This window comes from Octopus bimaculoides, chromosome 9 (assembly GCF_046866305.1).
Source record: "Octopus bimaculoides isolate indiv1 chromosome 9, ASM4686630v1, whole genome shotgun sequence".
NCBI classification, from domain to species: Eukaryota; Metazoa; Mollusca; class Cephalopoda; order Octopoda; family Octopodidae; genus Octopus; species Octopus bimaculoides.
In genome coordinates this window covers 30432698-30451265 of record NC_142936.1, presented here as the reverse complement: position 1 = coordinate 30451265, position 18568 = coordinate 30432698, and the positions used below count along the sequence as shown (strand labels likewise).

At 36.1% G+C, this 18568-nt stretch overlaps 1 protein-coding gene across 5 annotated transcripts in view; it reads left to right on the top strand.

Moving 5' to 3' along the window:
* LOC106883292 (tRNA endonuclease ANKZF1) overlaps window positions 1-18568 on the top strand; it is a 478270-nt gene that overhangs the window by 255250 nt on the left and 204452 nt on the right. The window lies entirely within an intron of this gene.

Genomic DNA, 18568 nt, shown 5'->3' with positions numbered 1-18568 from the left:
TGACTACAGCTCAACAAACAGATGATGACATCAGGGCCTACTGCACTGCCATCAATTCCCTTTTCTTGTGTGCTGTGCCCTTTGGCTCCAACTGAACAAACCTACTTTGTGATGTATCCACTGGAAAACCACAACCAATTATCCCATTAGCCTAGCACCAAAAAGTTTTTGATGTTATTCATGGACTTTTTCGAGTACCAGAGCCACACACCACCTGATGTCATGCAAATTCGTCCAGCACAGTATGGCCAAGCAAACTGGGAAGTAGACTAAAACCTGTGTTCCCTGCCAACAATTCAAAATCCATCAGCATACTAAAACACCTCTCAGCAGCTATGAACACCTGCTAGCCCATTATGGCCATGTCAGCATTGACGTCGAAGGACCCTACCACCTTTGCTTGGTTGCTCATACCTACTAACTATTGTGGATCATTTCATTTGTTGGCCTGAGACCATACCTCTCCGCAACACAGAAACACAGGAAATCACCTGTGCCTCTGTCATAAACTGGTCACCTGTTTTGGTATCTCAGACAGTATCTCATCCAACTGTAGGTCTCAGTTCACCTCAAAACTGAGGAATGACATGTAAACATTTTGGTGTCAAAAGGAAACACACATCCGATGGTTTAGTTGAGAGATTTCACTGCTGCTTGAAGGAATCCCTCACAACCAGACTTAACAGGCCTGAGAGTATCCCATTTACAGTGCTGGGGTAATTTATTCCTAGCACAAAGTCAGACCCTGATGTCTAAAGATATCTCGAGCAACTAAGAGACAACATGGACCAATTATACCCTACTCCTATATCAATGCACAGTACATCTAGATTCTCTGCCACCAAACAACCTCCACAAGGTGAAGTTAGTTTCTGTTTGTCATGATGCATGATGAAAACCCTCTCAGTTACCTTGTGATGGACCATTTGAAGTGATTTATCCAGGAGACAAGTCATTCCAACTGATTGGAGGACAACAGGATATGGTTTCCATTGACAGATTGAAAACAGCCCCATTCAAATAGCTTGACCACAAAACAAAGATTGTCCTAGGCAAGTTACACTGTCCCCTGATGACAAACAGTTGCCAAAGAGCCAAGTAACAACTATATGCAAGGATAGGGTGGTAAAAACACCTTATCAGTTCTAATGACAGTCAAGAGTTCTGATGGATAGCTATGTAGGGCATTGCCCATGAACTTTTAAGAGACAAACTGTAGACGAGGACTTTTACTGCAGTCTAGTTATTGAACTGGTAGGCAGAAAAGGGACTTCTGGTTAGGTGACAAATGAGATCCAGGCTTGAATAGTGAATTGCACCCACTCTTAACACAGAATAAACAACACTTCAACACATTCATGTTTGTGGTTACTTTTATGTATAGCTTAACAAAGGCTGTAGCTTCATCTTTAAGCAAAATGAAGCAATCAGATTCCTTCATGGAAGAGTGATTTCAGATTGGTTACAAGCAATTAGTATTCAAGTGATTATCATTTGATACAAGACAGTTGCATATGTAAAATTATTCTGTTTGACAAATTTCTTAATGAAGGTGATGTGATATATTTTTACTGGAGAAAATTAATATTGACATCAGTAGAAGAGTAAGTAAAAATTTCAACCCCAGTCAAGTTAACAATCATGAGTCATTCTGTGTCTGTTTCAAAATCATTAAACTCATCTCTCTAAGCCACCTAGCTGCACACAGTTAGAACAGAAACATACATTTTATATAGTCACTTAAACTGATCAACAAACAATTATAATCGATAAACAACTGATTTGCAAGTATAACTGATAAATAATTGATGAGCAATTAAAAATGATAAATAATTAATTTGTTTTTAAGTAAGTTCAAATCCTCCATGGTGTCCTGTATTTAACTTCAAATCCTCAATGGTGTTGTGATGAGATAATAATTAATAAGACGTTAGAAAGTTTTCAAGAGTGTCTATAGAATTACTGTAAAGTTGTGCCTAGAAATTTGACTTGGACTAGGTTCATATTCAAAATTTTGCCCTTGTTAACCACATTAACTAAGTTGTAAATTTGTATGATAGTAAGATTCAGCTTTGAGCCGTGTATAATGTGGAGACAGTATAATCAATGAATTAGTTTGTCATGGTGAGAAAGAATTGGTTCCACTAGACTTACCTTTAAGTTTTCAATGTATTATAGGACACCCCCAAATTCTAATGCTGTTAGTTTTTCCACTGCAAATTAGTTGGTCACAGCACTACATACTGAGGGATGAATATAAACAAAACATGAGATTGTTATCTACCAAGTGTTAACCACTACTTTTTCTGTAAGAATCTAAATCCGAAGTTGCAAACTACTTTCAGTTAACCAGTTGAATACTAATATGTCCTTCTCTTAATATTTGTTTGGTATAAGGCAGCAAGCTGACAAAATTGTTACTGAACTGGGCAAAATGTTTAGTGGCATTTCATTTGGCTTTCTGTTCTGAGTTCAAACTCTGCGTAGATCAACTTTGACTTTCATCCTTTCAGGGTTGATAAAATAAGTACTGATTGAGCGCTGAGGTCAATATAATTGAATTGCCCCTCCCCCAAAACTGCTGGCCTTGTGCCAAAATTTGGAACCAATATTTGTTAGGTGTGTAGATTATTAAGGTGAACAGGTCCCCTCTCGACCGAAAATAACGATGGTGCAAGGTCCCCTCTCGACCGAAAATAACGTGGTGGTGGAACAATGCTGTTGACAGGGCTATTAGACAAAAGAAACATGCTTGGAAAGACTGGAAGAACAGTGGCAGCAGGGAATTGTATCAGACTGCCAGAAGGGAAGTTAGGCGACAAGTTTATTTAGCCAGAGGGGAAGCAGATAAGAAAAAGTGTGCCAATGCTCTGCGCCGTGAAGACCAAAGATTTGAGGTATTTTGTGTTGCAAGACAGTGTGTGAGAGAGAATCGTAATGTCGTGGGAGAGAAATGTGTTCGCATGGATGATGGTACACTTGCACTAAATGAGGCCGCAAAGAAAGAGGTTTGGAGACGCCACTACGAAAGATTGCCCAATAAAGAGAATGAATGGGAGAAAGAGTGTCTGCCGAATGTCGAGCCAACAGAGGGACCAGCTATCCGAGTTGACAGTAACATGGTAGATAAAGCAATTAAGAGTATGAAGACAGAGAAGGCCCCCGGCCCATCTGGAATCACTGCAGAGATGCTCAAAATATCTGGCAGTGTCGGCTATAGCCTAGTCACCCGTATTGTTAACCAGGTGATACACGAAGGAGTCATACATAATAACTGGTGTAGTAGCACCATAGTCAACTGCTACAAAGGTAAAGGTGACGCTTTAGATACAAATAATTACAGAGGTATCAAGCTTTTAGATCAGGTAATGAAAGTCACGGAGAGGGTCATAGCCCAACTAATTAGGGAGAGAGTCAGTTTAGATGAGATGCAGTTTGGGTTCGGGCCTGGGAAAAGCACCACTGATGCTATATTTCTGGTAAGACAGTTTCAGGAGAAATACCTAGCCAAGGATAAACCTCTGTACCTGGCTTTTGTTGACATGGAGAAAGCCTTTGACAGGGTCCCCCGATCCCTCATCTGGTGGTCAATGAGGAAACTAGGGATAGAAGAATGGTTAGTGAGAGCTGTGCGAGCCATGTACAGAGACGCTGTCAGTAAGGTGAGGGTTGGCAATGAGTACAGTGAAGAATTCCGGGTAGAGGTAGGAGTCCACCAAGGTTCTGTTCTCAGCCCCCTCCTATTTATCATAGTCCTCCAGGCTATAACAGAGGAATTCAAGACAGGATGCCCCTGGGAGTTGCTCTATGCTGATGACCTTGCACTAATTGCTGAGTCACTATCAGAACTAGAGGAGAAGTTTCAGGTGTGGAAGCAAGGACTAGAATCGAAGGGCCTTAGGGTGAACCTAGCCAAAACCTAAGTCCTAATAAGTAGGAAGGTAGATAAAACACAAACCCCTTCAGCTCGATCTGTAAAAAAGGCGTGGGTAGGAACTCTATAAGATGCACCCAGTGCAAGCAATGGACACATAAGAGGTGCAGCAATATCAAAGGAAGGTTAACTAGGAAGTTAGTTTTTGTATGTAGCAGATGTTCAGGAGCTATAAACACTGAAAATGTGCAGAAAACAACTTCTGCCACATTCCAGGGAGAAAAACTAGACGTAGTTGATAGCTTCCGCTATCTAGGTGACCAAGTTAGTAGTGGGGTAGGTGCGCTGAAAGTGTAGCTGCTAGAATAAGAATGTGTGTGTGTGTGTGTGTATATATATGTGTGTGTGTATATGTATGTGTGGCGATAACGATGCCCTATTTCCGAATCAATGGAACTACCTTTTGGCGGTACTACTCAAGCAGAGCGAACCCGAACGCGCAGTCGCGCTGTCGCGCGTCCGCGCTAGCTAGTCGTGAGTGGTCGATCCTACGAAAAGCGCGCGCGCAAATGAATACATGTGTGCGCGTGCGCGCGTATGCAAATTAGTAAATAATTTCTTTTAAACAAAGTAAATAATTTTTTTAAAATTACTTTTTTCTTTTCTAAACAACGTAGATAGGTAGAAGGAATAAAAATAACACACTATCTGTTTTTGTTAACTTCATACATTTTTTTTCTTTTAATTAAATTTTGTGAACAAAATAATTTTTATTTTCTAAACAACGTAAATAAATTTTAAAAAAGGTGCACATTGGGATTAGACACTGAGGGAAACTTGATATGCTAGAAATAACAGCCAAACGCAAAAAGAAAAAAAAAACTGTAACCTTTACCGTTCTCCCACGAATTCCCACACTTCATATCGTAATAATCACGGTACATTGGCTCATCAATATGTGACCATTTCATGTTACCACATGATCCACTTTTATATTTCAGTCTACGTTTTATCCGTGACCAGAATGGGCCACATATCCGTGAAAATCGTAGTTCCTGGCTCCACATTTTCAATGATTGCAGCTTCTAACGTTTCAGCCTTTCTATCAGTTATAATGTTGCAGGTAGCCCTTTTTCTGAGTGACATCGTAAAAGCCTATCACACAAAACTTTTCAACCATTCTGCCAACCTCATATTTCCTCTTGAAAAGCAGGCTTTCATCCACTTGTACAACGTGGTTCAGTCCACCTAATTTTTTCTTATCTTTCAGTAACATGGCTGAACATATTTCTCGGCAGTATTCGTACCATTGAATGGCCGTGTCGTTGCTAATATTGTTTCAACTCATGGAACAAGTTACTGGCAATTCAGATATAAAGTCTGCTATTATTTGAAATAGTGTAAACACTGTCAAGTGGCATTTCTCTAAAAAAGTATTTTTCCTTATAGAGATTGTTTTACTGCATGAATTACATCGCCAAATAACTCCGTCAATAGCACGTTGAAAAGATTGAATTTTCATTTGACGACAAGTACATTCTTTTTTTTGTTTTTTTTTTTGTTTTTTGTGAAATTAATTTGTTTCCATAATTCAACACGGTGAAGACATTTTGGTAATATTGGCGAGAAGAGGTCAATGAAGAGGAAGAGCCGTTTACAGAGTTAGGTTGAAGAAAGAGGAATTGACCTCCCTCTACCAATTTGAAATGGAAAGACGGGCTTGGTTTTACCAGTTCCTCTTTCTTGACCTCTCTCTGTAAAGGGCTCGTCCTCTTTCTTGACCTCTTCCCGCCAATATTGTTCACAATTGAACTTAAGTTTTGAGTGTGCCGCGCAAATTTTTCGAAGCCCATATTCCCAAAATGTCTTCACCTCGTGTTGAATTATGGAAAAGGTTAAAGGGGGGATATCTTTCTGGATTTTTTGAAAGAAAACAAATTAATTGCACAAAAAAAAAAAAAAAAAATCTACTTGTCGTCGTCAAATGAAAATTTTTGGTAAAAAGCGTGAAACTCGCAGTTCAACTTTCTGAGTAAATGCAAGATTTGGATTGTCCGCGTTTAGCTGTTATATTAGCAACGACACGGCCATTCAATGGTACGAATACTGCCGAGAAATATGTTCAGCCATGTTACTGAAAGATAAGAAAAAATTAGGTGGACTGAACCACGTTGTACAAGTGGATGAAAGCCTGCTTTTCAAGAGGAAATATGAGGTTGGCAGAATGGTTGAAAAGTTTTGTGTGATAGGCTTTTACGATGTCACTCAGAAAAAGGGCTACCTGCAACATTATAACTGATAGAAAGGCTGAAACGTTAGAAGCTGCAATCATTGAAAATGTGGAGCCAGGAACTACGATTTTCACGGATATGTGGCCCATTCTGGTCACGGATAAAACGTAGACTGAAATATAAAAGTGGATCATGTGGTAACATGAAATGGTCACATATTGATGAGCCAATGTACCGTGATTATTACGATATGAAGTGTGGGAATTCGTGGGAGAACGGTAAAGGTTACAGTTTTTTTTGTTCTTTTTGCGTTTAGCTGTTATTTCTAGCATATCAAGTTTCCCTCAGTGTCTAATCCCAATGTGCACCTTTTTTAAAATTTATTTACGTTGTTTAGAAAATAAAAATTATTTTGTTCACAAAATTTAATTAAAAGAAAAAAAATGTATGAAGTTAACAAAAACAGATAGTGTGTTATTTTTATTCCTTCTACCTATCTACGTTGTTTAGAAAAGAAAAAAGTAATTTTAAAAAATTATTTACTTTGTTTAAAAGAAATTATTTACTAATTTGCATACGCGCGCACGCGCACACATGTATTCATTTGCCCGCGCGCACTTTTCGTAGGATCGACCACTCACGACTAGCTAGCGCGGACGCGCGACAGCGCGACTGCGCGTTCGGGTCCGCTCTGCTTGAGTAGTACCCCTTTTGGCTAAATCTCTCATTTTTGCAAGTGCACCTTAACCATTTTTTTTTTTGCGTATTCATAACCTCCAATATCTAAATAAAACCTAGGAATCCGAAGAAATTTCAAAAAATTGCATTTTTGAAGGTGAGGTGCGAAACTGCATTAGCCCCATTTCTTTACCCATATTTTTAGATAATATTTTGCAGAAACACATTTTCGAGAGTGTGAATTACATTAGATTGAAAATTCAAACAAGTTTGAAAAGAATAAGTGAAAATGCTAAAGTTTAGTGGTAATGAAGTCTGGGCAGGAGAGATAAAGAATGATACAAAATTCTTCTAAAAAAATGTTAGTGTTTGTGTGTGTGTATGAAACAAGTAAAAGTATAATATTCAAACAAAATATTTTTTACATACCTCTTAAAATCACTGGATATATTAATCCCAGATTGCAGAATAGACTTTAAATGGTATCAAGTCAATTATAAAAAAAAAAAATCACTTTCCCTTTGCAAGTTTTTGCGCCAATCGGGTAACTGTGTTTCATTTTTGTGTGGAGAACGAGAGAGAGAGAGAGAGAGAGAGAGAGAGAGAGAGAGAGAGAGAGAGAGAGAGAGAGAAAAGTAAGAAAGTTAAAGCCTTCTATGTAATTAAAAAATACCTTTTACTTGTTTCAGTCATCTGACTGCGGCCATGCTGGAGTGCCGCCTTTAGTTGAACAAATCAACCTCAGGACCTATTCTTTGTAAGCCTAGTACTTATTCTATCAGTCTCTTATATGTATATATATGTATATATATATATATATATATATATATATATATATATATATATATATATATATATATATAACATATCGACAGATAATGGGCCTGGCTATGAGAATGTGGTTTGCACCCTCATATGAAAACTTAGTCATGCGATTCTTGGAAGAAAAGCTTTATGAGGAAGTAGAAAAAAACTTTTGCTCAGGAGTATAAGAAATATATCATTAAAAAGTGGAAACATTTCCTTGATGATTGCTTCATCTTTTGGGACAGATCAAATGAGGACCTAAGTATTTTCAACAATATACTGAACACACTTCCCCCTTCCATCAAATTCATGACAGAATCCATTTGCAATGAACTACCATTCCGGGATATCTACATAAAAATACAGAACTCTACAGTCACAACAGACTTATATTACAAAAACACAGACACACACCAATATTTAAATTTCTACTCTTGCCATCCATCACACATCAAAAGGAACATCCCATACAACATGGCCAGACGAATCTGTGCTATAGTGACTGACCCCAAAATATGTGAAATCTAACTCAACAAGTTCAAAGGCTTCCTCACAATGCAGAAATACCCCTTAGGATTAATTAATGAGGGAATTAAAAAGGCAAGGAAACTGAGCATCACCCAACTATGGACACTTAAGGAAAAAATTAATGAACACACGATTCCATTTGTTAACACACACAGTGCTGGGATAACCAACATCTTTCACGCCATAAAATCGAACTTACCTATACTTATACAAATCCCCAAAATGAAAAAGCTGATTGAAAATAATCTCTCACGAAATAATAGATGCCAACCAAAAAATCTTAAAAAACACCCCACAAGAGCAGAATTCACATCAAAGAATGAATCAGAATTCTTAGTAAAAGAATGTGGAGATAGGAGATGTGGAACATACAATGACAACAGCAACTTTAAATACTTAGAAAGTGGTTCCCACATAAAATCCAAGAGTGGATTCTTTGTTCAAAATAAATGCAGATATGAACTGCAAAATGCAGAACCTCATATACTGCATTACCTGCCCCAACTGCAAAGAAAATTACATTGGCAAAACAAATAATTCCCTCTGCCAATGTGCAAGAATCCACAGGCAGCATATCCGACAAGAGGAATTACGCAAGATTCCTTTATGCAAACATCTGGAAATATGCTGTGACAGGAAATTCAAAATCTTACCTTTTTACAAATGTTCATGGTATGACCTGCAATACTGAAAAGCAATGGAGCTACACTTCATGAAAAAATTCTCTCCAAAATTGAATGTTTGAAAGAAAAGTGGAGAATTTGCATTTTTGATTCTAAATGTAACTCTAATATTGGAAACATGATACTCATCTCTATAGATATTCAGGTATATATGTAACATTGGGATATTCAGATCTATTCCATCTCATTCACAGATTTTTTGATTAATTATTTTTAACTAAACAGTTTGAAACTTCGAATACTGGTAGAATTTCTCATGAAGAACACGGTTTACTCCGAATGTTTTTGACAAAATTTCGTATTTCAGAAGTTATTTCATATTAAAGTTGTTGTATTTGGGTAATTTCAACCACTAAACAACATGTACTAAGTTGAATAAAGCTACTGCTGTTTGTGATAGTAATTGAAGAGGAACAACTTCCGGGTCATGTATTCAGTTGAAGACAGCTATTGCTAATTACTATTGCAAATAGCAATAGCTGTCTTCAACTGAATACATGTCGTTGATTGGTTGAAATTACCCAAATACGACAACTTTAACATGAAATAACTTCTAAAATATGAAATTTTGTTAAAAATGTTCAGAGTAAACCGTATTCTACGTGAGAAATTCTACCAGTATTTGAAGTTTCAAACTGCTTAATTAAAAAAAGATTAATTAAAAAATCTGATTGAGATGGAATAGATCTAGATAATCAGAACTTTACATATCTTTCTAATTTGTAAATAATGTTTGTTCATACAAAACATAAAAGTGAAAGAAACCTGGCTTTATTTTTCAAAACTTTCTGACACCTTATGGAAAAAGAAAAAAAAAATGCTATTATTGTTGTTTCTGCCCCAATATTTATAACATGGTACTCATCTCTATAATTTGCAAATATTGTACTAATGTTTCTTTATGCAAAAACATGAAATTAAAAGAAACCTGACTTTATTTTTCAATGCAAAACATCAAAATTACACAGTCAAGACATAAACATATTTCCAAACACATGAACTCACAGGCACACTCACACACATATTTAATTTTTCATAGAAATTCTTATCTTCCTTCTGGCACCTTAAGAAAAAAATGCTTTTAGTGATGACCACACCGCATCCTAAAAGATGTCACCACCCTTGAACTCATGTCTCATGCCTGTAGCTATACAATGGAAAAAATCTAAAAACAAAAAAATAAATAAATGGCAAAAAACATTCCAAATTGAAAAGAAATCTCTCCCTTCCCTCTCTCTACCTATCTATCTGTCTGTCTACCTGTCTGTCTATCTATCTATCTTTCTATCTATCTATCTATCTACCTACCTGTCTATCTCCACTGTCCTGGAATATCACAAAAAAAAAAACAACAAAAAATGTTCTCCCCTTCAAAACAAAAAAAAAACCCCACCTGATTTATATAAACGAACAACCTGTTTGCACATTCACTATTTTATTTGACAAGTTTGAAAATGAACGAAAGTGCTAATGATAATCTATATATATAAAAATGAGAATGTGTGTGTGTGTGTGTGTGTGTGTGTCTGTCTGTCTGTGTGTGTGTGTGTGTGTGTGTGTGTGAATCCCTAAAACTTGAGAACTACGCAACCAATTTCATTCAAATTTTACACATGCCTTAGGGTTCCAGTTGTGTTTTAGTCAAAAAATATTTTTCACTTCTTGCATAGTTCAAGCCCACGGCAACATAATATCTCCTCCACTATTTAAGTATTACGTGTAAAAAGTGAAACAAAAACGCTCATGTCAAATACTTTCACTTTAAAAATGAAACTATTCCACTAACTGAAACAATCACATTTCGACACTGTAATGACAGATACTTTCACTTTAATGGTTTCAGAGAGAAAGAGAGAGAGAGAGAGAGAGAGAGAGAGAGAGAGAGAGAGAGAGAGAGAGAGAGAGAGAGAGAGAGATGTATATGTATACATGTATACATATAGATGTATATATACACGTATATGTATAGATATATATAGAGTTATAGATCTATATGCATACATGTATATGTATACATATGTGTAGATGTATATATATATAGATGTACATGTAATATGTACACATATATACATGCACACAGATATCTATACATATATACACTCACACACACACACATACACACAAACGCACACATTAGTCATTTGTTTTTTTATCCAAAACTACGTAAAAAGTACTGAATAGAACTTTATAAAATTTGGAAATTATATTCTATGCATAATGGCCATAACCACTATGAAAATTCATATATTTTTGATGTTGATGAAATTTTAACCATACATATTACACACAAATAAAGTAATATTTCTAATATTCTTCTTAGAAGTTACAAAGACCCCTTCATGGGGACTTCACACTCACAATTTAGTCATTTTTCCTAAGCAAAGACGAATACAGTTGTACTATTGGAACCTATACGGTCACCCGAACATTACAGATGAGCATTATTTGTAATTCAACGGTACAACAGTGTAAGACTAATGTGGTGCATAAATTGTCAAGTAAATGAGACGCATCTTTGCCTCCACTGATTCACTTGCAAAGTGTTGAGTAAAATTATTTCGTTGCAGACCTCCTTTCAGTCTTTTTATTATCACTGAGTCAAACATAGTCCCCAGTTGGTAACATTGATTTCAAGGCCTTCCCAGACTGGTTGTTCTAAGATATTTATTGATTGTAAATTTTTTCTGCAGTTACCTATCGGTATAGTGGTCATTTGCAAACTCCAGAGGCGACACTTTCATTTCCCTTTACTCCAAACGTCACACATTCTTATTTCAATTGGGTCATGCCCTTCCAGTTGCTATAGATCCGTAATGCATCTTACAGCTGTGCCTGTCACCTGTATGGTGAGGAATCCTACATTGGGGAGTAATAACGACTATGCTCGGGTAGCCGACTGACTATCGTGATCATTCGTCTTTCGGTTTCCTGTAGCTTTACTCTCTTTTACAAAGCCAGTGAACATACATATATTTCCTATTTCAAAGAAATTCAAACAATACATATTACACCCAAGTTAAAAACATTCCCAACAATTCAACTTCTCTGGTTGACATTAACACACTCAGCCCCAATAGGGGCCTTAACTCCTACATTTTTCAGTTCCAAGAGCTCCATTCTTCATGAGCAAAATCCTTTTTACAGGGTCCATAACACTAGAATTTTCGAATATGACATAAATATCAGATATATAAAGATGAGAATATGTGTCTGTGTGAATCCATAAAACTCGAGAACTACACAACCAATTTCATTTGAAATTAACACATGCCTTACTTAGGGTCCATGTAGTGTCTTAGGCCAAAACAATTTTTAACTTCTCGCATAGTTCGAGCCCACAGCAATATCATATCTCCTCCACTATTTCAGTATTACGTGTCAAAAGTGAAACAATAACATCACTGTACTGTAATGTCAGATACTTTCACTTTCACACTGAAACTATTCCACTATTTCAGTATTACATCTCAAAAGTGAAACAATAACATGTCGCTACTGTAATTTCAAATACTTTCACTTTAATACTTTCAATTTCATACTGAAACTATTAAAGTGAAGCTATACTCTCACATATATACAGGTATACTATAAGACCCAAGTTAAAAACATTCCCAACAATTCAACTTCTCTGGTTAACATTAACACACCCACCCCCAATAGGGGCCTTCATTCCCATGAGCTCCATTTTTCAGGAGCGAAATCCTTTTTACAGATTCCAGAAGACTGAAATTTTGGAATATGTGCATAAAGATTAATAGTATGGGATATATGTCTCACGATTAGAATTTTTTAGGGTGTGCAAAGAGGAAAGAACCCTCATGTGCAATTTTGATGAAATTCGAATCATATCTATTCCAGTTCCTTACAGGAATTATAAGAGAAAAGTCTCATCCTTCAATTGCATGTAACACGGGCAACGCCGGGTATCTCTGCTAGTGACTAAATAAAAAATTCTTTTCTCAAAATTCTGACGACTTCCTCTCTCTCTCTCTCTCTCTCTCTCTTTCTCTCTCTCTCTCTCTCTCTCTCTATATATATATACATATATATATATTTATAATATAATCTATATAAGGGCATTATTATAAAATAAAGCCTCACGTTTAGAGGGACTTAATAAGTCAAACTATAGATTATATTATATATATTTATAGAAAAATATGATGGTTTTTTTCCTTATGAGATTTTTTCACGCTGACTACTTGATAAATTCTTAAAAAGATTTTATCCTTATATTATATTATATATATATTTATATATCTATCTATCTATCTATCTATCTATCTATCTATCTATCTATCTATCTATCTATCTATATATATATATATATATATATATATATATATATATATATATATATATATATATATATATATACACACACATATATATGGTGTGTATATATATATATGATACATGTGGTTCTGTGTTCAGTCTCACTGCATGGCACTTTGGGCAAGTGCCTTCTATTATAGCCTTGGGCTGACCAAAGCCTTATGAGTGGATTTGGTAGATGGAAACTGAAAGAAGCTTGTCGTGTATATATATATATATATATATATATATATATATATATATATATATATATATATATATAATATAATATAGGATAAAATCTTTATAATAATTTATCAAGTAGTCAGCGTGAAAAAAACCTCATAATGAAAAAAATTCATCATTTTTTTCATAAATATATATAATTTATATAAAGGGCATTAACTGTGTAGTAATGCCTCACGCTTCGAGGGACTAAATAAGTCAAAAACTACCAAAAAATAAGCAGCATATTTACCGAAAGCGAGGGAATGCAGCTTTCAAAATTGATCTCTTAAAAACATTTAACTTAACGGTAAACCACTGGTTTCTCAATCAATACAGAATAACTGTGAAGTAACCGGCATCTTTTGTTCTTCAGTACACGTATGGTCGAGATACATAAAAATAAACAAGAATCAACATACCACGATGTACCCAACACAGTACAATGACTTCTGTTCATAATTATATATCCGTGAAAGAGATTTGAATTTATCCGGTTGCATCTCAGTAACATGTGCTTATACAGAATAATATTCAGCACTGAATATATTCTAATTATTTATAATATAATATAGGATAAAATCTTTATAAGAATTTATCAAGTAGTCAGCGTGAAAAAAACCTCATAATGAAAAAAATTCATCATTTTTTTTCATAAATATATATAATTTATATAAAGGGCATTAACTGTGTAGTAATGCCTCACGCTTCGAGGGACTAAATAAGTCAAAAACTACCATATGTGTACTGAAGAACAAAAGATGTAGGTTACTTCACAGTTATTCTGTATTGATTGAGAAACCAGTGGTTTACCGTTAAGTTAAATGTTTTTAAGAGATCAATTTTGAAAGCTGCATTCCCTCGCTTTCGGTAAATATGTTGCTTATTTTTTGGTAGTTCTTTTTACTTATTTAGTCCCTCGAAGCGTGAGGCATTACTACACAGTTAATGCCCTTTATATAAAAAAATTATATATATATATATATATATATATATATATATATATATATATATATATATATATGTATATGTATATATATATGTAACGGTTAGAGTTTTTGCGAAGGCTGCAATTCACTTGTTCGGATCAGCATTTGTAATGGGAGAAATTGGTTTGTAAACAATATTATGATGATGTCAGAGTCAGCAGCTGTGACGATAAAACTTTGTTGTTATAACGACATGTTGCAGGATGCGAAAGACGAACAATGCATGAAGTTTTAAGGAAATATTTTATCTACCGTTACATTGAAAAATACCATACCACGACGGGCAGATTTTAATAGATCAAAAAGCATGCGAAGTAAAGTTTGTGGTAGAATGTTTCTTTGTATAGTTTGGCGTGTACGAATTGTTAGTAGTAATCCACAGAAAGCGATAGTGTGATGTAAGAGAACAGAATTAGAGCTAGTGTGAGTTGTAGGGTGTGTGACATTGTCTCACAGTTGCTGATAGTAAATTTGGTTTCTCTCGCTGACCATTGTCTTAGTAGCTGCATTCATTGTGGTCATGATTATAGCAGTCCGTTCCCTAACTAATTGAGTCGTTCACGAGCTGCCGCACTCTGTTGTCACCAAGTGACTACTTGTTGAGTCGTCACCGACTGGTGACTGAACTAACTTTTTGCTTGGGGTTTCCTTGGTTTTATAATGATCCAGAAGGATAAACATATCATCGAGAACAATAGATTTAGTTGGTAGTCTTGTTATCTCTATTCTAGCTTTTGGTGATGTAGAAGAGGTTAGAAAGGGTCAAGTGGTGAAGACATTATTTCGGCCTAGCTAAAGGCATCTGGAAAATGTAAAACTGCTGTCAGAGAAAAACCATTGTTCCACCGTGGGAAAAGTTCTGTTGTAGTGTTAATTTAAATTTGGCTATGGTGGATCGAATCCACTTCATGCATGCAAGATCCACTACATCACTCTCCTCGCCAGTGAGGTTCCGGGAAAGGAAGCGAACGAACAAAGGAGATGAAGAAATGCATGGTAAATGCCCTGGAATGTTTTTACAAAGTGAAATGCGTCTGGTGCTGTTGTCGTGGTTAATTGCTGAGTTAGCAAGGACGACAGTGTAAGCATGCTGGAGTGATGCGTGAGACAGATAATTTTCTCTGTTAATTACGTGACCAAACTGGGATCTAACAGGGGGAAATTATGTCTAAACATGAGCGCAGAGGATGTGAACATCCGACGTGCTTTGAGTCGGGATTAGAATTGAGCTTATATAGATGTGTTGCGAAACAAGGGAGTAGTAGATGTGCATAACAGAGGTGCATGTGCATAAGTGCAACAGAGCTTGCATGGCGAGGCTAATGCAAGTGCATTGATTACAAATCAGTGTGCAGTATTGAATATGCCAGTGATTAATGCAATAAGGCTGAGTCTGCCAGCTGGTGCATGCGGTATTATGTGCCTCAATCGTGCAGGAACAAAAGTATGGCATGCTGGTGCATTGTAAGGGACAAACAACTTTCTCTGTGTATGCGTGACCGACCTAGGGTCTTACAGAGATGAGTTGTGCCTACAAGGGTGCAGTGAGCATGGAAAACAAGTGAGAAAGGCATGTGCTGCATGAATGTGACAGAGATAGCATTCGTGTGTGTATGAACCATGTGTGCAGATACGTGTGCAAGGTCAGGCGCTGAGGAAAGGTGCATGCAACAATATAAATATTTTCAAAGCGAACGAAAAGAAGTACATGCAAAATATGAATAATAATAAAGAACATTAAAAAAAGGGTCAAACTAAAGCGCTTGACCCGGTGGGAAAAAAAAATTCTAATAGGTGTAAAACAACTTGCTGCAAACGAATATGAAGAAAAAAATGCGCGCTCGCGAACAGGGGTCTGGGGAGAGGCCTCGGAACATTCACATCCTGAATGTTCCGAGACGCCTCACCGGAGCCAAGAAACAAAACAAAAATAGTGTTATAGATGTAAAACGACTTGCTCTGAATGAATATGAAAAAATAAAGCGCTCTCGCGAAAGGCGGGATGGGGAGAGGACTCGGAACATTCACATCGTCACATATCGTCATTCCATGGCCTCTGAATTATAGTGTTTGACCCGGTGACAAAATTTTTTTTAAAATAGTCTAATATGTGTAAAACAACTTGCTGTGAATATATATGTGTGTATGTGTGTGTGTGTGTGCGTGTGTGTGTGTGTGTGTGTGTGTATGTATAAATTAAAACAGTAAGGTAAAAAATTGGATATTAATTAATATCAATTTAATACCACGGAACTAGTACATTAAAAGAATCAGGAGATTCAGAAAAATTATGAGATCTCAAAGGATTATTGTATATGTATATATAAAATGTGATCTTCTTCTAGCACATTAGCCGTCCACCTAGTGGTCTTTTATATATATATATATATATATATATATATATATATATATATATATATATATATATATATATATATATATATTATAAATTGTTATATTTAAAAGAGATAGAGACTTCGAACTCGACAGATCCATATTCCATTTATTTACCATCCTATGTCAACATTTCTGTGCCCAACATCGTCACATATCGTCATTCCATGGCCTCTGAATTATAGTGTTTGACCCGGTGACAAACATCCTTTGGAATATATTATATATATATATATATATATATATATATATATATATATATATATATATATATATATATATATATATATATATAAATAAAAGAGAATGTATGTTTGTGTGTGTGTCTGTGTGAATCCCTAAAACTCCAGAACTACACAACCAATTTCATTCAAATTTTACACATGCTTACTTAGGGTCCCGGTTGTGTTTTAGTCAAAGAAATTTTTTAACTTCTTGCCTACAGCAACATAATATCTCCTCCACTATTTAAGTATTACGTGTCAAAAGTGAAACAAAAACACTCATGTCAAATACTTTCACTTTAAAAATGAAACTTTTCCACTATTTCAGTATCAAAACTGAAACACAAGGACAGACAAAATACAACAGTAGGGAAAAAATAAAATCGAATGAAAAGAATGGTAATGATAAATGAAAAGGTGGAATGACGTCTACTCGAACCCCAAACTCCAGTTAACGTCATTGAACGTTTTTAGAAAAAATTTTTAACACGTGTTATTTTATTTTTGTCGCTTTCTCTTTGCTGTGTGTTGCTTGTGTTATATACTCAGTCGACAACAGACAACGTGAAGTGCGGTCTGGCCAGTAAAGGATTGTGTTATTTGTGAAATATCGTTCAGAAAGGATTGTTTAATTTGTTGCGTGATGTTTTGCAGCTGTGTAGTCGTACGTTCTCTCTTTGAGAGTTTGTATGGCTAAAAATAGAAGGAATTCCTTTTACTCGGACTTTAGCGGGTCTGAGTTGTCGACATCTGAGGAAGAGTTGTTAAAGGCGGTTGACGTTATGGATATAGAACTAGAGAAGAGGAAGTTCGCAGATGTTGCCCGAAAAGAGAGACAAAATGTAGACTATGAAATGTGGGAAGTTAACTTCGATAGGGAGAAGCTACCACATTTTATTTGGGCTGACGAACTGACAAAGAGATTTTGGTTGGATATAATGGAGAATAGGGGAAAGTGGTGTTGCCTGATGGGGCGGGTAACACCATTTCCATCTTTACATTTATTCATCTTTCATTATATCATACGTTTTGTTTATTTTGTATTTTTTTAATTGTACATTTTATGTGTCCCCAATGTAATTGTATGTCCCCTTTTTGTTGGCCCCTTGTGGGTAATAAAAAAATAGAAGTGCTGTCTGGCCAGTGTCGATTTGTGAAATATCGTTCAGAAAGGATTGTTTTATTTGTTGCGTGCTGCTTTGCAGCGGTGTAGTCGTATGTTCTCTCCTTGAGAGTTTGTATGGCTAAAAGTAGAAAGAATTCCTTTTACTCAGACTTTAGCGGGTCTGAGTTGTCGACATCTGAGGAGGAGTTGTTGAAGGCCGTTGACGCTATGGATATAGAACTAGATAGGAGGAATTTCAACCATATTTCGTGGTCTGCTACCACAACAGCTCCTTTATAGGTCCAGTTAGTTCAAGACATCATCAGGAGGAACCACGTCCGGTTTCGGCCCCTACTCCTCTACCGTTTTGACGTGGCGCCCCCCCCCCCTTTCGGAGGTGTCTTCAGCTCTGGTGTTGGGTGCATGTCTTCTTTCTTCTATTCCCTGGCCTCTTCGATGCAGCATCAACGAGTGTCAGCGTCCGACTGACTGTCTTGTCAAATTCCCCTTTTTATA